This window comes from Silurus meridionalis, chromosome 3, assembly GCF_014805685.1.
Source record: "Silurus meridionalis isolate SWU-2019-XX chromosome 3, ASM1480568v1, whole genome shotgun sequence".
In the NCBI taxonomy this organism is placed as follows: domain Eukaryota; kingdom Metazoa; phylum Chordata; class Actinopteri; order Siluriformes; family Siluridae; genus Silurus; species Silurus meridionalis.
In genome coordinates this window covers 7,386,014-7,406,013 of record NC_060886.1, presented here as the reverse complement: position 1 = coordinate 7,406,013, position 20,000 = coordinate 7,386,014, and the positions used below count along the sequence as shown (strand labels likewise).

Genomic DNA, 20,000 nt, shown 5'->3' with positions numbered 1-20,000 from the left:
CACAGAATCTGTGGATTGCAACAAAACTTGAAATCAGCACACGGTTAAAATAAGCGCTTTTCGGTAGTTCGTGCAAGCAAAGCGTGAAGAAACGTATCTCTTGTGAAATGAGAAGTTAGACACGTGCACACACGTGCTTGTTTTGTAAAATTATGAATACAGTGTTGTGTTTATGTACGGTTTTTGGTGTCAGTGTCATCAATACATTACAATTTTAGGATCGGCATCAGTGTAACTGTCAGTACCAGACTCAGTTTCTTCATTCAGTTTTTCATTTATTTACCTTTTTCTTTCGTTCTTTAAACTTAGAATTGAATTTTGACTTTTGAGAATATTTATATAAAAATGTCTTTCTGAATGAAATTCATTTTGATATCTTGATATCAGCTAACACTCTGTTATCATTCAACAATTCATATTAATCATTAGTTTTTAATACATAATTCCCATCTTAGCTTTATTTAAAACACTAATGATGCGCTAAATGGCCTCGTTGTTCCAGTGCACATTTATCTTTTATGAAATATGACAGTTTATCTGACAGTTTTATGCGCTCATGGATGCAATGTGGACTGATTTTCCTCACATGAGACCTCAGCGTGATGCAACACTCTGTTTAAGCCAAAAGAAAAGGAGAAAAGACAGAAATATGATCCTCTACTAAAAGACAGAGACTCCGCATCTGCCAAAAAAGATTATTATTTCCCAGGATAGAAAGGATAAAGAAGAATGGAAAGATGAATAGATGTAAAATGTTTGTGCTTTAAGGTCAGGTCGAGAGATGAAGTGATGTCTAGAGGAATAGTGGGTAAAGGAATGGATAGACAGAAAGAAAAGGAGTAAGTTTACAACTAATACATTATAGTGTAAATATTATCTGAACATTCTAATTAATGTTTAGATGGATGGATGGATCGGTGGAATGGATGGATGGATGGATGGATGGATGGATGGATGGATGGTTGGATGGGTACATAGATATGATGTTTTGTACAGATATTTAAATGTATAGATGGATTTTGTCCCTAGTTAGTTTAGGCTGAAGTAAATGGCTGGTTTTGGAAGCTTATGTGGTAAAATGCATTTTGGACAGAAATGGACAGGCAGATGAAAGTCCAGATGGTTAGTAACGAATAAATATATTTTTCTTTTAATAAACCTCAGATATTGTACAGAGAATCTGTGGAAAGTGAATGATTAAGCAGTTAAAAAGACTGGACGGGTAATTAGGCTGGACAAGAGGTTTTGTACAGATGGATGGATGGATGAATGGACAGATGAGCAGGAGGGTTTCTAGAGATAAATAAATGGATGGATGGATGGATGGATGGATGGATGGATGGATGGATGGATGAATGGATAGATGAGCGAGAGTTTTTGTAGAGATTAATCAATGGATGGATGGATGGATGGATGGATGGACAAGATGTTTTGGACAGATAGATGGCTGGATTGATGGATGGATGGATAGATAGGTAAACAAGATGTTTTGTACAGATGGATGGATGGATGGAGATAGATAGATAGATAGATAGATAGATAGATAGATAGATAGATAGATAGATAGATAGATAGATAGATAGATAGATGTTTTGTACAGATAGATGATGGATGGATGATAAATGGATGGATGGATGGATGGATGGATGGATGGATAGATGGATGGATGGATAGATGGATGCCTGTATTTATATTAGGTTAGGTGACATTTAGTTGAAGTTAAAATAGTGTTGATGGGCTATAGGTTTTCCAGCCATTTGTTGGTTCTCCACCCAAAAAAAATTAAAAGCACACAATTGTATCAGACGTCTTTGGATGTGGTAACATGAGAACCTGTTCCAGCATGGCAAATCCCCCTCCATGAACATCTGCTTTACATGGGCTAAAGTGGAAGATCTTGAGTGGCCTGCAATAGAGCTCTGACCTCAAACCTATTGAACACCTTTGAAATGAATTGGAACTCTGACTAAATCCCAGGCCTCCTCATCTCACCTACATCAGTACCTGACTTTACTAACACCCTTGTGTCTGAATGAGCAAAAGCACTCTCCTGAATCTAGTGGAACACCTTTCCAGAAGAGTGTAGTTAATTCTAAGAGCTAATGGAGACTAAATGAGGAATGGGATGTTCAAAAAGCACATAATCTTCTGGTCAGGTGTCTACAAACGTTTGTCCATATATTGTATGTACATGTGCATGTAGGATGAATGGATTAAAATAATACATCACAAAATAAAACACAAGTGCACACACACACACACACACACACACACACACACACACACACACACACACACACAGTCCTCTTGTGGTCCAAGCACAGCTGTTGAAGGTTTCGCATTGTGCCTGACACACTGCAGTGACTCAGAGGTATAGCAGGAAGATATTTAATCGCCTTTCTCTTTTCCCCTGACCACAATGAAAACACAAAAACACGGCGTGAGAAGCCCGTATATATCTCACTACAAAAGCCGTATTGATCCCGAGTCTGACAGTGCCGAAGGATCGCCAGAGGCTTCGGACACGCTCATAAAGCGGAGAATTACAAACGCCCTGAAACAAAGACGTGACCAGGGATGATGGGAAAAGCATTTCAGAAAAGCAACTGGGACACAAACCGATCAGTCAATAGTCCTGAAAGTTGTCTTACAAGACAGAGACAAGGTCAGGATCGGTATCTGAGGTCATTTGTGGAGTTATTCAGTATTCAGTGCACTGAGTAATTAAACTAGTGGGTATGTGGGGCTTGTGATCGACCCTATCGGGGTGCACTCCTGCCTCGTACTTAATGTTCTCAGTATAAGCCGCATCTCCTGTGTGTCCTTGACCAAAACAAAACACTGCCTGAAGAAAAATGAACAAATGTAAAAGAAATAAATTGAGCAGCAATACATTTTTTAAATATAGATAGTCAAAGATTCGATGCTTCGATAGGAGGAGCCTGATTCGACCACCAATCGAATCCTCACATTCGAATCCTCACAGAGCTGTTATGAGATGAGGATCATATCATTTTGGTTATATGGGGTTGTCTGAGTTCATATAAAACAACCGGTTTTATCCCAATAAGTAAATACAGATGGTCTTCGAGTTACGTCGGTTCAACTTGATTTTCCGATCTTAAGATGACGAATGCGATACGACAAAATTGTAAAAATATTAAAAAGTTCGCACACAACAGGCAGCAGCGTACGAATGGAATGAACTGGAATGAACTGTCTCTCGCCCTGTGAGATGCCCCGCTCTCGCTAGCGGTCGACGGAGTCAATTTGTATTTTTTAGTTTCAAACAGCAATTTAAGTGATAAAAGCAGGAAAGCAGGAAAGTCTGTCAGAGTCATAGCACCATCTTTGAATTATGATAGTTCGGATTTACGATGGGGTCGTCGTAACGTATCTCCATCGTAAGTAGAGGACTACCTGTATACAGCCTACTACAATAATGTTGTAAATAAAAATGTGGAAAAAAGAAAATAAATATTTTTAATATGCGTAAATAAATCCAGCCCCCTGTAACAGATTTAAATTTTATTTTTCATGATCCGTGACCAACACGGGAGCATCTTGGTGGCAAAAATTTTAATATTTAACAATGTCTGGGATTTCTTGTAAAGGTCTATTTTGTTTTAATTTCATTCTGTAAGTGATTTTGGCCTTTCTGCAGTTATGTTTTAAGTTCATTGACCCAAAATGTTTCTGTTCATATTCTCTATATCTTTGTGTAACGTTTTATACTACTTGGCTTTACAACAACACCCACGATCAGTCAACTTTATAAAATACTTGCCAATTCTAATTTAACTTATTTAAATCCTTATTTGGGGACACCCCTAAAAAAATTTCATACTTTTACACTGCTATGCAAAATATGCAAAATAGTTTGCAAGTCTGACAACATGGTCATGTGACATGTCAAAACTCTGAGCAACATTGGGACAGTGCAATGCTAAGTTACATAGTGACATCAGGTAACGCCAGTGACTAAATTGACTCAGAAAGCACAAAGACACGGAAAAATATGCTTGCTTCACAAAGAACTGCTTCTTATGCTTTGCAGTGAAAAAATGAATGTCAGGGGAAAGAGGTAGCTCAGTGCATAAAATGTTGGACTTCTGATCAGAAGGTCATGAGTTCAAATCACAACTTCACCACTACTTGGCCCTTGAGCAAGGCATTGACCCTCAACTGCTCAGTTGTATGAATGAGACTGTTTTGTCAAGGTGGATTATTTAAAAAGTAATTAATGGAAATAGTCAGGTGATGAATTTTGCAGTCAAGAAAAAATTCTAGTTTTGAATGAAGTTTCTGTAGCGGTTACTAGTTGCGAAATCATGACTAATGATTAATATCTGTAAATGTCATATCATTACTTTATTTCTCTCTTTTCAACACTTTCAGATCTTTGTCTCCTTTTTCAAGTACTTATTTTTTCTGTTCAATATGATTCACTTTTCTTTTTGTTTTTATCCAGACAGACAATTTGGTTCAGGTATATGTGTGTTTGAATAAAAAAATACCACAGTAATAAAAAAACACAATAAATCAAATCACTCTGGGTTTTGCATGTCTTCTCATTCACGCTGTGCCTGTGTGTGTGTGTGTGTGTGTGTGTGTGTGTGTGTGTGTGTGTGTGTGTGTGTGTGTGTGTGTGTGTTGAAAGCTCTGTTTAAGCTCTCACATGCAGGCATCCATCATGTCTGACAGTGCAGTGGTTTAGATAAAAGCTTTTTTTATGAAGGGAGCCTCTCGAAAGAGTGAAAATCTCCTGAGATGAATAACTCACAGTCCCTCGACACACTTTGTCTCAATGGGGGAAAAAAACAGTGGCGAATGAAGTGACGCCATTGTAACGAACTCGTCATTAATTTCAGATTAGCAAAAGATGAAAATTTGGATGGAATCATGACAGAAGTTAAGGAAGAAAGGACTTGACAGGCAAAAGGCTGTGTGCTTAAAATGTGTGTGTGTGTGTGTGTGTGTGTGTGTGTGTGTGTGTGTGTGTGTGTGTGTGTGTTTACTTGTTTGTGTGACACAGGCTCTGCATGGAATCTGACCCTTATTTGACCTTAACACTGTCCAAAGTGCAATAACAAAACACCTCCATTACCCACAGTTACCATAGTGATGAGTCTCTCTCTCTCTCTCTCTCTCTCTCTCTCTCTCTCACACACACACACACACACACACACACACACACACACAAGTGTTATATATACCGGTTTACACATTGGTTAACATCAATTATACCTAAATCCTATCCTCTCTGTCACACACACTAACACATGGGCGCACAAAGACACACACACACACACACACACACACACACACACACACACACACACACACAAACACTTTTCCTCTCTCAGTTTGAGTTTCTCATAGTTGGCAAAGAAAGCAGCAGGAGAAACGTGTGAAGCTGAGAAAAATAACATCCAAACACCACGGAAGGTAAACACTTCATGTATGCGCTCTCTTACACACACACACACACACACACACACACACACACACACACACACACATATACACACATATACATGCAACATACACAAATTCACAATGACACATTGTTTAAATCACAAACACACACACACACACGTTATATATAACATTTACACCATGGCTACTCTCAATTATACCTCTAGCCTATCACTCTGTCACACACACACACACACACACACACACACACACACACATAATCAATCACATCATCAAGTCTCCCAATGACACGACCATGGTGGGTCTCATCAGCAAGAATGATGAGTCAGCATACAGAGAGGAGGTGTAACGGTTAACACCCTGGTATGGAGCAAACAACCTGTCTCTAAATGTCGACAAAACGAAGAGATGGTTGTTGACTTCAGGAGAGCACAGAGCGACCATTCTCCACTGAACATAGATGTATCCTCCGTGGAGATCGTCAAGAGCACCAAATTCTAGTGGAGAACTTCACTTGGTCACTCAACACCAGCTCCATCACCAAGAAAGCCCAGCAGCATCTCTACTTCCTGAGTAGGCTGAAGAACGCTCACACACAAACTCACACAGTAAACTGGAGGTCGTCTTCCTCTTCTTCTTCTGGCTGGCAGATCATCCATCTCCATGCCACTCTGTCCTCTACATCTGCCTCTTTTACACCATGTACCTGCATGTCTTCTTTCACCAAACACTAAATTGAAGATATAGTGCAAAAGAACGTCCCTACGCATTACTAGGAGTTTATTTGACCTGTTTTAATAACTGTTTGGGGATCACATGGCATGTCGATTACTCCAAGAGACACAGACTCCGTTTCCCAGAAACCACTGCTTCACAATCACCGAAAATGTGCACTTTCCATGCATTCTGTGTTCACTGCGCTCTTTGTCTCTCGTCTGACTCCACTGCTTATGATTGTTCAGGTTTCTGAGGTTTCATTGATCTTGATCATGTCATCTTGTTTTACGTCGTGTTTAGTAACAAACAATCTCTGCACTTTCCTACGTGACATTTTCTATACATTAAATAATGCTGTGGTTATATTTCACCCTCACTCCTCCCTTTCAAATCGAATGAAAAACTGGATTCTGTTGCTCCCGCCTCTCCTCGGAATATCATCGCTGTTCTTGCTGGAGTTGGACCGATAGTGGATTTTAAAGACATTTAAAGATGGCTGATATGGCCATGTCTACACTAATACTTTTTAGTTTAATAACGCTTTTTTGATAATGCTTTTCAAGGTGGATACATTTGCAAACATCGTTTTCGCATCACAGTGTGTAAACAGTGTATGACTGTAAAAATGGAGGATTTTGAAAAAATTATGATGCATTTTTAGTCACTGCCACAATGTTTCAACGAGTTGGAAAGTAAATAAACGGCAGGAGGAAATGACACAGGTCGAAGTTTCTCACGTTTTACTCATGCCCAGTACAGGGACGTAAACATTTTCTGACGTTTCAGTGTGGATGAGCAACTTTTTGGAAAAAAACACATTAACCGTAGATCAAAAGTGTTTTAGAAGTACTGTTTTTTGTTTGTCATTTACTAATACATTTTACATATATGAAGTTAACACATACATGAGGTTAATATAAAAAAATGATCTGTTAACTTTAGTTAATGCACTGTGAACTAACATGAATGAGGTACAGCCTGCAGTCTTATGGGTCAAAACAAACAGCACGTGATGTCAGTGATTCGCCTCTAGAGGCCGCTATCATACTGTATAATGACAGCGGCCCTTCTCAGCCGCTCCAGAGCAGACACGACCCGGAAAAACTATCAGTATTGATTTATTTGCAGATAGCGCCAGCAATTAACTATTGGTGCTGATTAAACAGCAAAACTGATAAATCGGTCAACCTCTAGTTCTCGCTACTTGGAAAAATATCCGCAACAAATCACAGACTGGGACAATATTGTTGCTGAACTACTCGCATAAGGACACACAACATGGGACACTCACATGGGGACACACAACATGTCCTGAAGGTATATTCTGTTTATCATCACATGTATTTAGGATCTCATGTGGAAACACATCAGCTGAACGTAGATGTGTATTTATTATCATTATTCCAACGAATGTAAAAACTGACTTTGGCTTCTGTGTCCATGTGTGTGTGTGTGTGTGTGTGTGTGTGTGTGTGTGTGTGTGTGTGTGTGTGCGTGTGCACATGTGTGTTCATTCAGCCATCAGCTAGCATAATGAACAGCCATGAGTAATGAATAGCTGCACATCAATTACAGCTAAATGAGAGGAAAACAATGGCAACACTGTGCGACAAACACGAAACGCAGACCTCTCTGATTATCCATTCATTCATCCAACACATCTCACTTCCTCTCTCTATCTTTTTCTCTCTTTTTCCCTTTCTCGTTCCTTCTTTCACATCCCTCTCTCTTACTCTAAAACGCATTCATTATTTATCCTTTTTATTGGTCTTTCTATACTATTTTGCTTTTTACTAATTTTTCTTGCATGCCCCATCTCCATCTTTCACTCTCAACTCTTTTTCTTTCTCTTGCATACTCCTTTGTCTCTCGCTCATAGACAGCGAGACACCACACACCTCTCACAGTGAATCCTGTTCTCTCAGTGAGAAGGAAGATCTAAAGATAGCTCACATGCCACCTTACTGAAAATAAATAAGGGACTTAAACGTATTCACTTGTTCATTTTAACAGATTGGGTGAATTTTATTATTATTAATAATAATAATAAGAATGAGGATTAAGTATGAATGAGAGAATAAAAATATGTATGGATGAATATATAAACAAATGACTATAAATCAGTGAATCTGATTAAAAAAATATGAATGAACAGACAGAAGCTTTAAATTAATGAGTTTGTAAGTAAATTCATAAGTAAATATGAATGGCTTTGAATGGCTCAGCATAAGTGAGTAAGATGGATGGCTGGATGGATGGCTGGATGGATGGATGGATGGATGGATGGATGGATGGATGGACAGACTGATGGATGGACAGACGGATGGACAGACTGATGGATGGATGGATGGATGGATGGACAGACTGGTGGATGGATGGGTAAATGAATAGATAAATGGATGGATGGATGGATGGATGGATGGATGGATGGATGGATGGATGGACAGACTGATGGATAGACAGACGGATGGACAGACTGATGGATGGATGGATGGATGGATGGATGGATGGATGGATGGATGGATGGATGGATGGAAGAATGTGAATAAGTGGACTAGAAGTGTATGGATGAGTGGATATGAATACATGAGGTATGATTTAAGATATGATTGAGTAAATATAAATAGATGAGTATGAAATAATGGAAATGAATAAATGAATATGAGTAAGCAAATTTGAATGAATTAGAATAAATAGGTGAATATATATTTTGCAAGTTCTCCCACTTAGAAATCATGGAGGGGTCTGAAATTGTCATCGTAGGTGCATGTCCACTGTGAGAGACATAATCTAAAAAAAAAAATCCAGAAATCACAATGTATGATTTATTAACTATTTATTTGTATGATACAGCTGCAAATAAGTATTTGAACACCTGTCTATCAGCTAGAATTCTGACCCTCAAAGACCTGTTAGTCTGCCTTTAAAATGTCCACCTCCACTACATTTATTATCCTAAATTAGATGCACCTGTTTGAGGTCGTTAGTTGCATAAAGAAAATGGAAGAAGCTAAACATGACTGTCAATCTCCCTCAGACTGGGGCTCCATGCAAGATCTCACCTCGTGGGGTCTCAATGATCCTAAGGAAGGTGAGAAATCAGCCCAGAACTACACGGGAGGAGCTGGTCAATGACCTGAAAAAAAGCTGGGACCACCGTTTCCAAGGTTACTGTTGGTGATACACTAAGACGTCATGGTTTGAAATCATGCATGGCACGGAAGGTTCCCCTGCTTAAACCAGCACATGTCCAGGCACGTCTTAAGTTTGCCAATGACCATTTGGATGATCCAGAGGAGTCATGGGAGAAAGTCATGTGGTCAGATGAGACCAAAATAGAACTTTTGGGTCATAATTCCACTAAACGTGTTTGGAGGAAGAAGAATGATGAGTACCATCCCAAGAACACCATCCCTACTGTGAAGCATGGGGGTGGTAGCATCATGCTTTGGGGGTGTTTTTCTGCACATGGGACAGGGCGACTGCACTGTATTAAGGAGAGGATATCCGGGGCCATGTATTGCGAGATTTTGGAGAACAACCTCCTTCCCTCAGTTAGAGCATTGAAGATGGGTCGAGGCTGGGTCTTCCAACATGACAATGACCAAGCACACAGCCAGGATAACCAAGGAGTGGCTCTGTAAAAAGCATATCAAGGTTCTGGCGTGGCCTAGCCAGTCTTCAGACCTAAACCCAATAGAGAATCTTTGGAGGGAGCTCAAACTTCGTGTTTCTCAGCGACAGGCCAGAAACCTGACTGATCTAGAGAAGATCTGTGTGGAGGAGGGCCAAAATCCTCCTGCAGTGTGTGCAAACCTGGTGAAAAACTACAGGAAACATTTGACCTCTGTAATTGCAAACAAAGGCTACTGTACCAAATATTATCATTGACTTTCTCAGGTGTTCAAATACTTATTTGCAGCTGTATCATACAAATAAATAGTTTAAAAATCATACATTGTGATTTCTGGATTTTTTTTAGATTATGTCTCTCACAGTGGACATGCACCTATGATGACAATTTCAGACCCCTCCATGATTTCTAAGTGGGAGAACTTGCAAAATAGCAGGGTGTTCAAATACTTATTTTCCTCACTGTAAATGAGTATGAATTTATGGAAATAAAAGAATATGAGTAAGCAAATATAAGCATGAATTGGCATGATTATGAATGGGTGAATAATAACGAATAAGTATAAATGAATATATTGGAATGGATGAGTATGAATAAAAGAATACGATAAATATGTATAAATGAGTGAGTAGTAAAGAATCTGAATAAGATTATATGAACGTTTGTCTATAAATGAGTGAATATGTCTCATTTTGGGGATGAAGGGTTGCTGCTCTGATACATACAACACACTGAAGCTGTGAAATCATATCAACACTGAGAAGGATGTGGGAATGTGAATGAAAGAAAAAAGAGAAAGACGGAGTGTATCAATGGAAGGGTAGAGAGTGCAAGAGAGATAAGGTGAGAGAGAAAGAGGGAGAGAGAGAGAGAGAGAGAGAGACGGACAAACAGAGAGATGGTGCAGAATGAAAAGCAGCAGTGAAGGCAGGGATTAGAGCGAGCAACAGAGGAATGCATGAAGGATAGGTATAGAATGAAAGGATCTGTTGATGAGAAAGAAAGAACAGGCGTGAAACAAAAAGTCACAAAAAACTAGAGGAAGAGAGATGAGAAAAACTGATGAGGGAGTGGATAAAAAAGGAATATGAAAGAAAAGAGAGTGGAAATTAGACAGAGAGAAAGAAGGATAAAAAGAGAGTGAGTGAAAAGGCCAGCTGTGGATGTACTCGCGGTTCTTCTTGTAGCTCATCCACCTCGAAATGTTCTGTGAATGCTGAGATGCGTTTCTGCTCACCATGATTGTTAAGAGTGATTATACGTGTTACTATAGACTTCCTGACAGCTCCGGCTAATTTTCCTCTGGCGTTCACAAAAGGCGCTGTGTGATTCTATGCCTTGTGCTGTTGCCCAATAATTGGCTGACCAATGTTCCGAATGAACTACACTGTGAATGTATATAAACCATCTATCCTTAATCCATACCATAAATCCTAAAGTATATAATTGATATAACCTAAGAAGTAGTAGCTCAGGGATTAAGATGTTAAACCTCTGATGAAACGTTTATATCCCAGCTCCACCACCACAAATACTGGGCCTTTGAGCAAGGCCTTTAACCCTTAAGTGCTCATACAGTGAACACCCTGCTATTTTGCAAGTTCTCCCACTTAGAAATCATGGAGGGGTCTAAAATTGTCATTGTAGGTGCATGTCCACTGTGAGAGACATAATAAAAAAAAATAATCCCGAAATCACAATGTATGACTTTTAAACTATTTATTTGTATGATACAGCTGCAAATAAGCATTTGAACACCTGAGAAAGTCAATGTTAATATTTGGTACAGTAGCCTTTGTTTGCAATTACAGAGGTCAAATGTTTCCTGTAGTTTTTCACCAGGTTTGCACACACTGCAGGAGGGATTTTGGCCCACTCCTCCACACAGATCTTCTCTAGATCAGTCAGGTTTCTGGCCTGTCACTGAGAAACATGGAGTTTGAGCTCCCTTCAAAGATTCTCTATTGGGTTTAGGTCTGGAGACTGGCTAGGCCATGCCAGAACCTTGATATGCTTCTTACAGAGCCACTCCTTGGTTATCCTGGCTGTGTTCTTCGGGTCATTGTCATGTTGGAAGACCCAGCCTCGACCCATCTTCAATGCTCTAACTGAGGGAAGGAGGTTGTTCCCCAAAATCTCGCAATACATGGCCCCGGTCATCTTCTCCTTAATACAGTGCAGTCGCCCTGTCCCAAGTGCGAAAAACACCCCCAAAGCATGATGCTACCACCCCCATGCTTTACAGTAGGGATGGTGTTCTTGTGATGGTACTCATCATTCTTCTTCCTCCAAACACGTTTAGTGGAATTATGACCCAAAAGTTCTATTTTGGTCTCATCTGACCACATGACTTTCTCCCATGACTCCTCTGGATCATCCAAATGGTCATTGGCAAACTTAAGACGTGCCTGGACATGTGCTGGTTTAAGCAGGGGAACCTTCCGTGCCATGCATGATTTCAAACCATGACGTCTTAGTGTATCACCAACAGTAACCTTGGAAACGGTGGTCCCAGCTTTTTTTCAGGTCATTGACCAGCTCCTCCCGTGTAGTTCTGGGCTGATTTCTCACCTTCCTTAGGATCATTGAGACCCCACGAGGTGAGATCTTGCATGGAGCCCCAGTCTGAGGGAGATTGACAGTCATGTTTAGCTTCTTCCATTTTCTAATGATTGCTCCAACAGTGGACCTTTTTGCACTAAGCTGCTTGGCAATTTCCCCGTAGCCCTTTCCAGCCTTGTGGAGGTGTACAATTTTGTCTCTAGTGTCTTTGGACAGTTCTTTCGTCTCGGCCATGTTAGTAGTTGGATTCTTACTGATTGTATGGGGTGGACAGGTGTCTTTATGGAGCTAACGACCTCAAACAGGTGCATCTAATTTAGGATAATAAATGTAGTGGAGGTGGACATTTTAAAGGCAGACTAACAGGTCTTTGAGGGTCAGAATTCTAGCTGATAGACAGGTGTTCAAATACTTATTTGCAGCTGTATCATACAAATAAATAGTTAATAAATCATACATTGTGATTTCTGGATTTTCTTTTTTTAGATTATGTCTCTCACAGTGGACATGCACCTACGATGACAATTTCAGACCCCTCCATGATTTCTAAGTGGGAGAACTTGCAAAATAGCAGGGTGTTCAAATACTTATTTTCCTCACTGTATACACCGATTAGGCATAACATTATGATCAGCTGCCTATTGTGTTGGTCCCCCTTTTGCTGTGAAAACAGTTCTGACCCTTCTGTTGGATCGGACCACACTGTTCCTTCCTTGGACCACTTTTGATAGATACTGACCACTGCAGACCAGGAACATCCCACAAGAGCTGCAGTTGCAGAGAGACCCAGTCGTCTAGACATCACAATTTGTCAAACTTGCTCAAATCTTTACCCATTTTTCCTGCTTCTAACACGTCAACTTTGAAGACAAAATGCTCACTTGCTGCCGAATAATATCCCACCCACTAACAGGTGCCATGATGAAGAGATAATTAGTGTTATTCACGTCACTGGTCATAATGCTATAATGTCATACTGTTATGCCTGATCAGTGTATATAAATGAGAGAACTGTATGTTGTTCTGGATGAGGGCATCTGCTGAAAGTCAAATTCTCAATAGCTTTAAGTGGTATAATCTGTAATACTTCCAAAAATATGTCTATTTATTAAAAAAAAAAAAAATGTCATTTCCACGCCACACTATAAAAAGCTCCATAAAACTCGCTCAGGATGTATACTATATCCTGTCTGGTGTATACGATATCCTGTCTGAATAGACAGTGTGTTGGTAAACATCCCGTCATATCCTGTAGAAAAAGGAGGTTTTACACCATTTTATTTCAGTTTGGAGACACTTCAGGAAGCAGTGAAAACAAACCCCAATTTAGAACAGTTAGAAATAAAATAACTTTGCCATTTGAAAAGTAAAATATATATGATAGTTTAGCAGATTCAAGCGGGTTCCTAGAACAGATATAGCAGCAATACTGATATATTTCAGAAATGTCACCTATTCAAGTAAAACCTGCCACCGGTTTTAAAACAAATACACACAAATACACACACACACACACACACACACACACACACACACACACACACACGCATGGAATGAAATGGAATGGAATGGCATTTTTTAACATATTAAATATATTCATAGGATACTGTGGGGAAAATTCAGATTCATCGCCTACGCTTCTGAAACTCGCAAAAGCGTGTTTAAGACCTTACGCTTTCTGGCAGTGTCGCTAACAAACAGTCTTTGGCAATCTCAGTGGTGAGACTTCTAGCTCATTATGAGGAAAAATTGAAAAATTGGTTTTCCATTAGAATCTGGAGGTGCTGTATACTTTTGTGCTGTTTCATACTTCATACCAAATAATGTCAAACAGCAAAAAAACAAAAACCCACAAAACAGCAAGTGAACATGAATGACTAGAGTTAATTAGAAGGAGAGATCTCAATATATTATGCACACTATATAAGCAAAAGTATTGGTACATCTGACATTTGCAGCCATATGTGGTTCCTCCTCAAAATGGTACCACAAAGTTAGAGGCACACAATTAAATAGGACGTCTTTGGATGCAGTAACATTACATTTTCCCTTCACTTGAACTACGAGAGCCAAACCTGTTTCTGCTAACAAAGAAAAGAAAAGATATGGTTTACATGGGTTGCAGTGGTAGATCTTGAGTGGCCTACTGCTATAGAGCTCTGACCCTAAACCTACTGAACACTGACTGCACCCCAGGCCTCCTCACCTACATCAGCAAATCTCAAGACACTCTTGTCTACCCTCAGGAGCCTTGGTATCCGTGGAACAGCAATGGAATGGTTTGGGTGACCAAGTACCAAGCCTTGTGGGACACCACTGGTGAGTCTGCACAGGGCAGACTCACCAGTGGTGTCCAACAAGGCTTGGTACTTGGTCTCCTTCTTTTCTCCCTCTATACCCACTACATTGGTGAAGTTTTATCCTCATCTGGGTTTTCTTACTACTGCTATGCTGAGGACACTTAAAACCATCTTTTTTATCCCTCAATCAGATACCACAGCTTCCACTTGGATCTCGGCATGCTTGACAGACATACATGTATCTTCATGGATGAGTGCAATTAGATCAATTAAAACTCAACCCCAGCAAAACAGAACTGCTGGTCATCCCAGGTGATTCATCTCCAGGTCAAGATCTCCGAATAACTCTTCATGATTCTCTGCTCTCCCCTTCAGCCACTTTTTGCAACCTTGGGGTAACTATGGACAATCAACTGTCCTTTTCCTCACATGTTGCTAATGTGGCTCATTCGTGTAGATTTCTTCTCTACAATATCCGAAGGATTTGACCATTTCTGTCCACACAGGCTGCCTAGGTGCTTGTTCAGTCTTTTGTAATTTCAAGAGTGGACTACTGCAGCTTCTCTGAACACTATTCATCCACTGCAAATGATTCAAAACGCAGCTGTGTGACTTGTGTTCAATCAGCTCAAGTTCTCCCACACCACCCCACTGCTGCGCTTCCTTCACTGGCTTCCAGTAGCTGCACGTATCAGATTCAAAACCCTGATGCTTGCTTACAAGGCCAAAAATGGACCAGCACTATCTTACCTCAAAGACATCATCACACCTCGCACTGCACCATGCTGTCTGAGATCCTCCAGCGCTGCTTGACTGGTACCACCTTCTCTCAGAATGAGAGGTAAGTACACTTCAAGGCTCTTCTCTGTTCTGGCACCGAGGTGGTGAAATGAACTTCCCCCAGATGTCCGTACAGCAGAGTCCCTGACTATCTTCAAGCAACGATTGAAGACCTACCTCTTCCTGAAACACTTTAAATTACCCCTCTTCAAGTTTGCTTTGTAAAAATCAAGAGTTACATTTATACTAAGTTTGTAATCTTGCTTACCATTGTAGATTTATTCATTGCTAGAGACTCAAAGCACTTTTGTACGTCGCTCTGGCAAAGGGCGTCTGCTAAATGGCGCAAATGTAAATGTAAATGTAAATGTAAATGTAAATCTCCACAAGCACACTCGAAAATCTAGTGGAACTTCTTCCCAGAAAAGTGGAGTTTGTTATAACAGCAAATGTGGACCAAATGTGGATTGGGATGTTAAAAAGCACATACAAATACACATACATGCACTGGCTTGATATATAGACTTCATTAGTCTATACAGTAAATCCAACTCTGAGAACTGTAAAAGGAAAATAGATACAGGTGTGGAGAAAGAGAAATGCATGTGCTTCATCAAGAGAAGATATGATTTACATGGGTTGACGTGAAAGATGAACTGTAACACTGACTGCACCCCAGACTTCCTAACCTCACCTACATCAATCAGTAGCTGACTTAACTTATTTCCTTGTTCATGAAACCAAAAAAGGTGTAATTTCCACAAGCTGTTTTGAGCTACTAAATGTATTAACCTATTACAAAACATTTATTCAAACAGTACATATGTATTATTGTAATTATAATAATTTCAACATTATTTATTTATTAGTTTATTAAATACGTTTGCTTTAATGTTTAATGTTTGTTACATTAAAATGCAATTGAAACATGCATTAGAAATTCTTTCTTTTTTCGCGCTCAAAAATAATTCCTGGGCTTTAAACGGCATGATATGAATACTTTAAAAAAACTTAGAAAGGCCAAATATCCAAGAGGAACCAGAAAAACGTTACACTGCCACAAAATTGGTAATCTTTTGTCTAAAGAGAGAATTTAAGCTATGTAACTACAGGCACAATATCGTTTAGATTTAAGTCACTGATTCAAGTCTGAATGCAGCTCAGTAGTAAAGCAAAATGACAGTAATATCAATATTCATAACAGAAAAAATTACAGTATTCCCCCGTTTATCGCGACAGTTACATTACAAAACCGCCCGTAATAAACGGCACCCCAAAAATGCTTCTTAAATCATCCTTCCACACACTTTAAACACACACAGAAAACATTTGCAAGAATAAAGCGAGATGAATTTTGTGTTAATTTGTAGAAATACAGTACACTGTATAGCATAGTGAGTACATGTACTGTACAGTATACAGTTCTTTAGTAGCGTAGCCTATGAGTAGTTTCTCTGCTTGTTTATTGGTTGAAGTGTTCTATGACATCAAAAAAGAGGCCGAGTTAAAAATACACCTCACCTCATCAATTTACCTTCTGTACTGTGCTGTATTAACATTTGACTTCATTTTATAATTATTCATTATATTTTTATTAATAAATTCCATTATTTCAACATAAAACTCCATAAAAACAATTCCCTATAAGTTTTTTGGTCTATCGTGCTCTCCGCGAGAGACTGTGAAAATCAGCCAAACTATTTAGTTATGTGGCAAATGCAATTCCGCGATAAAACAGGGGGCACCAGATTCAAACCACAGTAAAGCGGGGATTACTGTATTAAGAAGCAAAGATAGCAGCAGTGCTAATAATTATGGCATGAATACTAAAAATAATATTTATAATTACTGAATGAAGAGAAGAGTGATTACTTGCACACTGGAGGGGATGGGAACAATCTCGCTGTACTCACAAACCCACAAACATACACAGGACTTGGCTAGATGACTCCCAAGAGAGCAACTGTTGCTCAAATTCTGCTCTAAGTTCTCTCTGAGTATTAATAACAATTAGGCCATAGAGAGAAAGTGGAGAAAATCACAACTCGATAAGGATCTCGTACTACTTTCTCCTGCCCAAGTTCTCATCTAATGCAACATCTGCTGAGAAGGAAATTAAAACTTGAAGCTTTACAAATGCACTAGATCTTTACAAACTTCTTCACTTATAAATCCACCATCTCCTCCTTAACTATCCTTCCTGACTGCTGATCACCAACTTAAATTTTTTTATTAAAAAAAAAATTCTGCCAGACCTTTACTCCTAACCTGACTTCTAATCTTTCTCTATCAGGAGAAAAGTCCCCGTAATCCCATCACCTGCCTGTTAGATCCTATCCATTACACAAAGCTCCAGATCATCTTTTAAATCCTCCTCCACTTCATAACTACTATCATTATTGACTCCATTACATCCTCCATGTATCACAGTCAGGTATCACTGCATTAAAAAAAAAAGCAAGGTTTGTTCCCTGAAGAAACTCCACTCTCAATCCTTAAGATGGTTGAATCTACTGCTTGGTATGTCTCAGTATGTCCCAAATCCTTGACTTTGCCATCAACAAATAACTGTCTCTACCCATCTCTATACCTACAGACCAACCTCTCTGAGCCCCACGCAGCTAGATCATCTAACCTCTCATCAATCCTTCTCCTCCTCAACCATTCAGCAAAGTCAGACAGAGTCAACCACAAGACTCGTCTAGAGGTCGACTGATTTATCGGCTTGGGAATCGACACTGATAGTTGACTGCTGTAACTATCTTCTATTGGCAAAAATCCATACTGTTCGTTTTTCCTGTTCTGGAGCAGCTGAGATCGTCCGCTGTCATTACAAAAGCGGCCTCTAGAGGCAAATCACTGATGCCACGTGCTGTTTGTTTTTATAAGAGACTGCATGCTGCATGGAAAGTGTTATATTCATCATTTATAATTTATTAATTTGATTAATTAATATAATCATATTTATATAATTTATCTTTGGGCACATTTTCTTGATTCAGAACTGTTTTATTTTAATTTTTTGGTAATAAAGTTGCAAACTATTTCACATAGTTTTTATATAGCATCCATTTTTAAAACTATCGGTTGATTAATCAGTTATCGGCAAGTACGATCCAACTTATATACACCGAAAGTGTGTGTAGATGTATGCATCTAGGTGTGTGGTATCACCACTGAGATCAGGTGATTGTGAATCTGAGAGCAGCTGTTGTAGGAGGTCATGGCCAAATCCAGTGCTGATTTGACAACTAAAAGAACACGAAACACATATTTTGAGACACATCTCAGAACATCTCAGAAGAGTGTGTTGTGATACGTCACATATCATATCTACAGCATATTTCATCTTCACATCACCCAATCTTTACAGAAACATCAGGTTATTTTTTCAGAACTAAACTAGGACTTGTGCCTTCCAGCTTCATTGCTCTACTGCTGTTCTGCCTTTTTTTTATTCACACATAATTTCAGTATTTTTCTTCCAAGTTTCAAAGAAGCTACTAGAGAAAATGCAAAAATGGCAATATATAAAAAAATAAATAAATAAAGTTTCTATTACCAAATAATTTAAATAATTGTACACTTTTTTTTCCAGAAAATGTAATGGAGGGAAACCTACTGCATCATTTCCTCGCTTTATTACAAGCTCAATGTTTCTGTGTGTGTGTGTGTGTGTGTGTGTGTGTGTGTGTGTGTGTGTGTGTGTGTGTGTATTTGATGCTCCAGTTGTAGTTACTGACCCAGTGTAACAGTAAAGAGTCTTTTCCTGTAGTTGCTCGCACTACAAGGCCTCTTCCCTTTCCTCCACATGCTCAACATACACACACACACACACACACACACACACACACACACACACACACAAACACACCACAAAACACACCACAACATAATAGAGTGGTCAGCCAGCAGGAAGGAGGTATAAAAACAAAACAGGCACTTCCTGCACTGCAGGCCAACATCTAACACAATGAAGGAGGAAAAAAACACAGAAAGAGAGAAAGAAGGAAAGAAAGAAATAAAGAAGGAGAGAGAGAGAGAGAGAGAGAGAGAGAGAGAGAGAGAGAGAGAGAGAGAGAGAGAGAGAGATTAGTCTCACATAACGGCCCCCAACCCTCAAAAATAAGCCCGGAAATACGTAAATTAAGCAGACGTTGTCCCTACAAAACCAGGAATGTCCCTGAATAGGGCACTAGAAATCTCTGAATTAGCTGTAATGAATCTCTCCAGAATTTGCAGAACTATTCACTAAAAAAGAGATGCTGCAGTGAAAATTTTTTTTTCCAATTTGATACTTTTCCCGTGCCCGACAAATATGTACCAAGAGGTAATAAAACAATAAAATCTCATTTTCCCTGAATCCCTGCAACATTTACCAGAAGGTTTTGAAATTTCAAAAATGACCACAAGGAAATTCCCCTATTTACCCCAAAACAACACAGATTCGATTATACATTTATCTCACGACTGACTTGTTAAGAACAAAAACTGCCACAATCCAAATATTAGCCTGAGCTACTGTAAATAAAATCATACTCCAACATAACACCTTAAAATGACTGATT

General features: G+C 39.2%; 1 protein-coding gene across 1 annotated transcript in view; it reads right to left on the bottom strand.

Annotated features, from left to right (window-relative positions):
• Positions 1-20,000, bottom strand: part of dip2a (disco-interacting protein 2 homolog A) — a 142,764-nt gene that overhangs the window by 81,002 nt on the left and 41,762 nt on the right.